This window comes from Phymastichus coffea, unplaced genomic scaffold (genome assembly GCF_024137745.1).
Source record: "Phymastichus coffea isolate CEN01 unplaced genomic scaffold, Cenicafe_Pcof_1.1 PCOF00042, whole genome shotgun sequence".
Lineage (NCBI taxonomy): Eukaryota > Metazoa > Arthropoda > Insecta > Hymenoptera > Eulophidae > Phymastichus > Phymastichus coffea.
The window spans coordinates 466,304-474,137 of record NW_026706853.1 but is presented as its reverse complement, the minus strand read 5'-3'; positions in this window follow the sequence as shown (position 1 = coordinate 474,137).

Below are 7,834 nucleotides of genomic sequence, written 5' to 3'. Positions count from 1 at the left end.
TTTTTATTAATTTTAATATAATAATTTTTTATAAAATAATTTAAAAATAATTATTTCTTTTATTGTTACAGCTCAGGGAAAGCAGCGCAGCAGCCTCCAGCGAGGAAGCGAAGCGGCTTCATGTTGAAGCCGTTAGTGACGTCTTCGACGTCACGTGCTTCCTCTGCTACGGCTATCTGCTACCTACCGCGGTGAGTTGCCCTCAGGGTCATACCGTGTGTGGAGATTGCGGTGAGCGATGCTCCATGATCTGCACTCAGTGCAGAGATCATGTGAGCATCAACGATGCTTACCGCAATCTCTTACAGAGAGAGCACGGTTTCGTTGCCTCAACAACGGCTGCCTTGAGGCAAATATGTCTGTCCAGACATATTTGGATCATAGGCAGCATTGCAACGAGGACCCTGATAGGCAATACCTGAAGGCCCGCGGTGGTAGAGAAATATCTCCACCACCGCGTAGCCCGTCGCCGGTCCTGGAGGATATCCAGGATACGGCGGCGGGGCCATCTTTCGGCGGTGAAGATATAGAAATAATAGAGATCGACTGATCTCTATTATTTCTATTTTTGACACCGTCGATCTCGACGATTCTTTTACGAACTACCTCTCTTCCTCATCTCACGGTGGTGAGATCTCACCACCGTGAGATGAGGAAGTGGGGGGTAGTTCCTAAAAGAACTAATATTTTTAACGCGGCCGTTATTTTAATAACGTCGGTCTCAAGCCCGAAGAAACGCAGAGAGGAAATATTAGAATTTTTTTTAGGTGTAATATTGCGATTATTATTTTAATTATGTCAGAATATAATTGTTAGTGACGTCTTCGACGTCACGTGCTTCCTTAGCTTCGGCTGTCTGCTGCCTACCGCGGTGAGTTGCCCTCAGGGTCATACCGTGTATGCGGATTGCGATCAGCGATGCTCCATGATCTGCACTAAGTGCAGAGATCATGTGAGCATCAACGATGCTTACCGCAGTCTCTTACAGAGAGCACGATTTCGTTGCCTCAACAACGGCTGCCTTGACGCATATAATAACTGATTTCTTTTATATAATTACCAGTAGCATTTGCTTGCGATTTTAATTTCTAATACGTCATCTACCTAAGCATCTGCAAACTACACCAAAAGATTTGACTTAGTTGGGTTACTGTGTTCGTTGGCCTAGTTGGGTTGGGTTGGATCGTTGTCTTAATGGATTCTAATTCGCAAGAAAGGAGTCATTAATCGAAAAAAAAAATGAATCCGTGCAACGTATCCCCCCTAAATAATGACCTGCTATACAAGGGTACTCTTGGAAAACCGAAAAACGTAAAATTCACGGGTGAAAAGTCACTTTTCTAAAAAAATATATTAAAAAAATTTATTTAAATAATTTCTAAAAATATGAAGCGTTAACTATTGGATAGCGTTTGGAGATCCAAAGATATCGAGCAGCCCTGGCAGTTTTTTTCCGAGGGTTGGGTGGTTGATCGGAAAAATTTCGTAAAAACTGAAAAATCATTAAGTTTCGATAAAATTACAAAAAATGCGAAAGATCATTAAATTTTGATAAATTCACGAAAATATTGAATAATTATAAAAATTCGATAAATTAACAAAAAAAAGTGAAGAATCATTATTATCAATAACCCATATCTCATTAACCTAAACAATTGCTTTTACCTATGAGACTCCCCGACCTGGCTTCTTAGAAGTAAAAATCTTTGAACGAAATACGCGGCGAGACGCGGGCCGCGATTTGGACCAAACTGCGCCGAGCGATCGGCTTACCCTTCTACTTTATTCGGACAGTGTACTTAAGCATACGTTCGTAAAGTCCCCCCATAACCCAATAACCCAATAACCCAATAACCCAATAACCCAATAACCCAATGAACCCAATAACACAACACCCAATGAACCCAATGAACCCATATCTCATTAACCTAAACAATTGCTTTTACCTATGAGACTCCCCGCCCTGGCTTCTTAGAAGCAAAAATATTTGAACGAAATACGCGGCGAGACGCGGGCCGCGATTTGGACCAAACTGCGCCTAGCGACTGGGTTACCCTTCTCCTTTATTGGGACAGTTTACTTAAGCATACGTTCGTAAAGTCCCCCCCCATAACCCAATAACCCAACAAATTACGTTTACCTATGAGACTCCCCGTCCTGGCTTCTTAGAAGCAAAAATCTTTGAACGAGATACGCGGCGAGACGCGGGTCGCGATTTGGACCAAACTGCGCCTAGCGATTGGGTTACCCTTCTACTTTATTCGGACAGTGTACTTAAGCATACGTTCGTAAAGTCCCCCCATAACCCAATAACCCAATAACCCAATAACCCAATGAACCCAATAACACAACACCCAATGAACCCAATGAACCCATATCTCATTAACCTAAACAATTGCTTTTACCTATGAGACTCCCCGCCCTGGCTTCTTAGAAGCAAAAATATTTGAACGAAATACGCGGCGAGACGCGGGCCGCGATTTGGACCAAACTGCGCCTAGCGACTGGGTTACCCTTCTCCTTTATTGGGACAGTTTACTTAAGCATACGTTCGTAAAGTCCCCCCCCATAACCCAATAACCCAACAAATTACGTTTACCTATGAGACTCCCCGTCCTGGCTTCTTAGAAGCAAAAATCTTTGAACGAGATACGCGGCGAGACGCGGGTCGCGATTTGGACCAAACTGCGCCTAGCGATTGGGTTACCCTTCTCCTTCATTGGGACAGTTTACTTAAGCATACGTTCGTAAAGTCCCCCAATAACCCAATAACCCAATAACCCAAGATCGCTCAAAGATCGCTCAAAGATCGCTCATCCTCGGATTCCGAATCGACCTAAACCCAATAACCCAATAACCCAATAACTACAACGCCCGAATTTGGCGATGAGGATACTCGGTTTGGAAGGTTATCGGGATATGGGGTTATTAATATCCACATCACCCGTATTAGTCAGTTTGCTCACGATGTAAGTAGAGCAAACTCTGATACTTTGCTAGATGAAGATGGAAGCCATCTAGCAAGAAAACGGCGAACTATTTAGGACGGGCGCCACAATGTTTGTAAATTTTGGAGCATCCCGAAAGGGAATGAATTTATTTCTCACTAGCAGGAGCACAAACGTCATTATCATCGCAAACGAACCAGCAAACAACGCGCAATCGATTCATAGTACAACCAAGCATTATTGCCTTCAACAATCTCACTAGCAGGAGCATAAACGCATCACCATCGCAAACGAACGAGCCAACGACGCGCAATCGATTAAATACATCTGACGAATATTGCACTAGTAAACCTACTTTCATTATTCTAGTTTCGAAATATAAAAGTGAAATTTATTCTGTAAATCAAAAATAATTTTCACACTAATGTTTGTGAAGTGAATATCGCATATAGTAAAATAGTCAGGTTCGAAATATTTACGTCAGTATATTTCTTAACTATATATTATTCCCCAATTGGGTATTGTTTAAAATACCAATATTGTAGATATTTCAAATATCATCCTGATGAGGATTTTTCTGCACTTGCAAAATACATTTTTCGTAAGTATTTTTATCGTAATAATAATGATTTAAGGCAGAAGTTGCAACGCTGTTTTCATTAACAGCTTTGCAAATTCAGGCTCGGGAGTGCGTCACCCCTTCTGTGTGTGTGTGTGTGAATGTCAGTGTGTTTCTGGGATGACTGCGGCCCAAGGCTGAAGTTGCAACTCTGTTTTCATTAACAGCTTTGCAACATCAGGCTCGGGAGTGCGTCACCCCCATTTTTGTGCGTGTGTGTTTTCATGTGATAAATTTATTTCCTTTTCCAGCTTCAACACGTTCCAGCGAATAGTGCAACTCCAGTAGCCAATTTGTGAGTATATTTATCGTAATGATAATGATTTCCTTTTCTGCTTTTTAACGAGTTAGGGATTTTCGGTATCCTGAGGTATGGCACTACGGCCGGTCGGAAACGGGTCCGTGAAAGAGGTTTGTAGTCGACGGCTATCAGGCGTAACCGGAGGGCCTGAGATGAAGACCGCCGGGGGTGACAGCGTTGTCACTTGGTCAGCAATGACCCCATTGTACTTGTGCCCTCTAGCTCGGGTAAACAATCTTGCTCATAGGACGCGCGCGGATAGCAAGATTGGCCCCCGTAGTTCAAAAAATACAACTTGTGTGTGTGTGTGTGTGTGTGTGTGTGTCCCTTATTGAGCGGTGACTGCGGCCCAAGGCTGAAGTTGCAACGCTGTTTTAATTAACAGCTTTGCAACCTCAGGCTCGGGGGTGCGTCACCCCCTGTGTGTGTGTGTGTGTGTGTGCGTGCGTGCGGTGTGTAGGCGTGCGTGCGTCCGTGCGCGGGTGCTTGTGTGTGTGTGTGCATGCGTGCGTCCGTGCTTCTGTGTATGAGTGTGTGTGTGAGTGCGTGCTTGTTTATGATCGTGCGTGCGTGCGTGCGTGCGTGCGTGCGTGCGCGGGTGCTTGTGTGTGTGAGTGCGTGCGTGCGTCCGTGCTCGTGTGTATGTGTGTGTGTGTGTGTGAGTGCGTGCTTGTTTATGATCGTGTGTGTGTGTGTGTGTGCGTGTGTGTGTATCTATGTATGTAGTACAGGGGTGACTGCGAACCAAGGCTGAAGTTGCAACGCTGTTTTTGCCGCTCTTGTTGTCGTTGCATTAGGTGTTGGTTTCTCGTCGACATTCTTATTTCGTAAGTCTACGGCGGTGATCAAAGTAATCTTCAGGGCCCTAAAAAACCAGAGTAGCGCTATGATGCGCCCGCAATTACCGCATTTGCCGTTGCTTCCTTGTCGATATTTCAATCTTGAAAGTCAACGCCGGTGATTAACGTATTTCTCGTTGCTCGGAAACAACGTTCTACACCGGCTCAGCTTGACATCATAAATACGAGATCATAGAGAGGAGGATTTGAAACTTTCGTCGTGAAATATTCTTGTTTACCATCGGTAGCCGGTGTTATAATTTCAGTAAGAATTTTTTGTTATCAGGTGCTACTCGGGACATTTCGGTCGCTGAGGATGCCTCTTTTGTGGACTGTTGCTGAATGTTTTCAACGGTATTGTCTTTATCCGTGTTAACGTTACGATTTGACTATGGCTTCTGAGCAGAAAATTGCTTCATTAATAGCAAAGTATTGCGATACATTCGAAGATGCTATTGATAGATTTAAAAAACCTGAATCTCTCATCCGAAAGGTTATAATAGTCTTAATATATGCTCAATCTTAGGAGTGTATGAAGCAAATAAATTAAAATTTTTTTTATTGTAGATTGCGCAAGAATGTAAGATATCGTATACGAAAACTTGGTATTTACATCTTCGATATCGATGGAATTGTCCTAATAGCACACTTCAAATTGCTGTTAAGAAAATGATCGATGATAGACTTAGTGCAGCTCTCTCTTGCAAAAACCCTTCGACAGATAGCCATAACTTTCCCGTACAGCAAGAGCAGCAACAAGAACAGCACAAAGAGAACGGGCGCGAAAAAGAAACTGCCTCCTCTCAGGATTATTACTTGCAACAACAAACGAACGAGGGGGGAACTGAAGAACAACAGCAACCGATAGAAGAACTGCACGGTAAAAAAGATGAACTCCGACGAAAAGAGGCCCTTCAAGAAATATTTTCACGTAAATTAACGGTTGACGTTGAGCGTTTACCGTTAATTAGTGAATTTCTCAACAATCGGGGGCCTCGTCTACCAGTAACGGCGCTAAGAGGCGACGACAACAATGGTAACAGAAAAGAAGATGGTTGTGTCATATCGGCCATTCGATCCAAGAGCCACCATTCCTCGAGCGACGAAATTTCGCAAACTCACGCTTCCACGAGTAATCGTTGCTATAAAAAGTTGATTGTGTTGAAATCCATTGAGGAATTGCCGAATACTCCGATGGGAAGTATCGAAAAGGCCAAACTCTTGCCTGAAAAAGACGTCGAAAAAGTATGTCTGTAATTATTTTAATCTGGCAGTTATACTATTATTAGTGAAAAAATATTAATTAATATAATATGCTTCATTTTTCCGTTACAGATAGACTTCACGACTGTTAATGTCACACATGAGATGGACGATGCACATACCAATAAGAGGAGCAATGATCCTTCTAATCTGATTACAGAGAATACAATTAACGCAAAAAGTTTTGTTAATACAGATGAATGTTATAATAATTTACAATCTCAACAAAACCTGTATAAAAATGATGAAAATGGAATGTTGGGGACATCTCATGACGAAACTGAAGATTCTGACGACGATAAGGATGATGTTGAGAATGATATCAACGACGATAAGGTTGAGGGTTCAGACAATAACGATGTAATTCCGGCATTTTCTGATGATGACATTGACGACGACAAGATTGAGAGTTCTAACGACGATAATGTACTTCCTGGTAAAGGAGATGATAATGATCACGACAGTAGTGATGAAAATGACGAGGAAGGTTACGATGATCCTGAGGCCATTTATGTTCAACCAACGAAACATTTACGCTTTGATGATAATATCGTAAATTTGCTTCATCACTACATTATATACAATATTTGGCATTCAATATATTATGTATGTTCATGTTCCTTGTAGGTGCAAAACGCTGATCGTCGGCTGTCATTTCGTCCGTTTAGCGGTCTGGAAGATCCGGCACTTGAAACTTATAACAAAGATATCGATAGTGTAGTCGTTGCTGCGAAGTCATTGTCAATGTACACTACTTATGGGCCATTCGAATTTATTGCAAAAGTGGTAAAGGTGATCCCTTGCGATCAGCGTAAGCTGACCGAATATTTGGATGCTTCAACCAAATGGTGGAATTTTCGTCTTGGCGGCGAGAAATGCTCGACAAATATAATGGTCTATAAAATTTTTATCAAGTAACGGTGCAAATATAGTCTTGAATTATTGTTACTTTAAGACACACATCCGCGTTGCATCTTGTGAATATTTGAAGAACATGGCACAAAACACTTATATTTTGATAAGACTTCTTTTTTCATTCATTTATAGGTTCTTTTTTCAAAAAGTGGTAATTGCACAGGAATACAACGGATAAGAACCAGTTTTATGATCAAAATTGTTCAAAAAGCAGCAGTGAAATTACACAAAGACTCAAAGTCACGGATGAACAATGTTACACATTTCAAACTTGGAGATAAGACTAAACGTCCTGGTGTATATGCTAATGATTGGCCCATATTTGCCAGTTTGGTAGATGAGCTGATACCAAGTTGGAAAAAGAAATATGGAATCGACGACGTTTATTTCATGAGTTATTGGCATGGCATCAAGAAAGATAACGATGATATTTATAATAAAGAAAGTGAACCTACTTTACCCAACAAAGATCGGCTTCGATCGATACTTGGCAGGATGAATGTTAATATGGAATTTTCCGAAGAAGCGATGATTCAGGTTCGTAGAAATTGCAGAAATTTTTTATATAATTTGAAATAACGTCATCTATTTAATAATAGTCAATATCTGTGATTTTGTTAAATGATTCTTTTCATAACATTTTTTTTTATTTTACAGATACATGTGGCGACAACATTAATACCGCGATCGGATTGTGCACTGGTACTCAATTATGCTAATTTACCATTTCCAGCATCGTGCTTCAGTTACTATCCGAGTTTCCATCTTCATGGAATGGGTCATGTTACGTACGTTTTTTTTTAATACATGATGAAATATACTACGATCCTGCAATTTTAAATATTGTTCCATACTTATAAAAGATCACGCTGTAAGGCGCAAAATCATCCAGGATTAGAACACACGACCTACGTTCAATGTTATCCTCCAGAATCTCGTTGTCAAGACA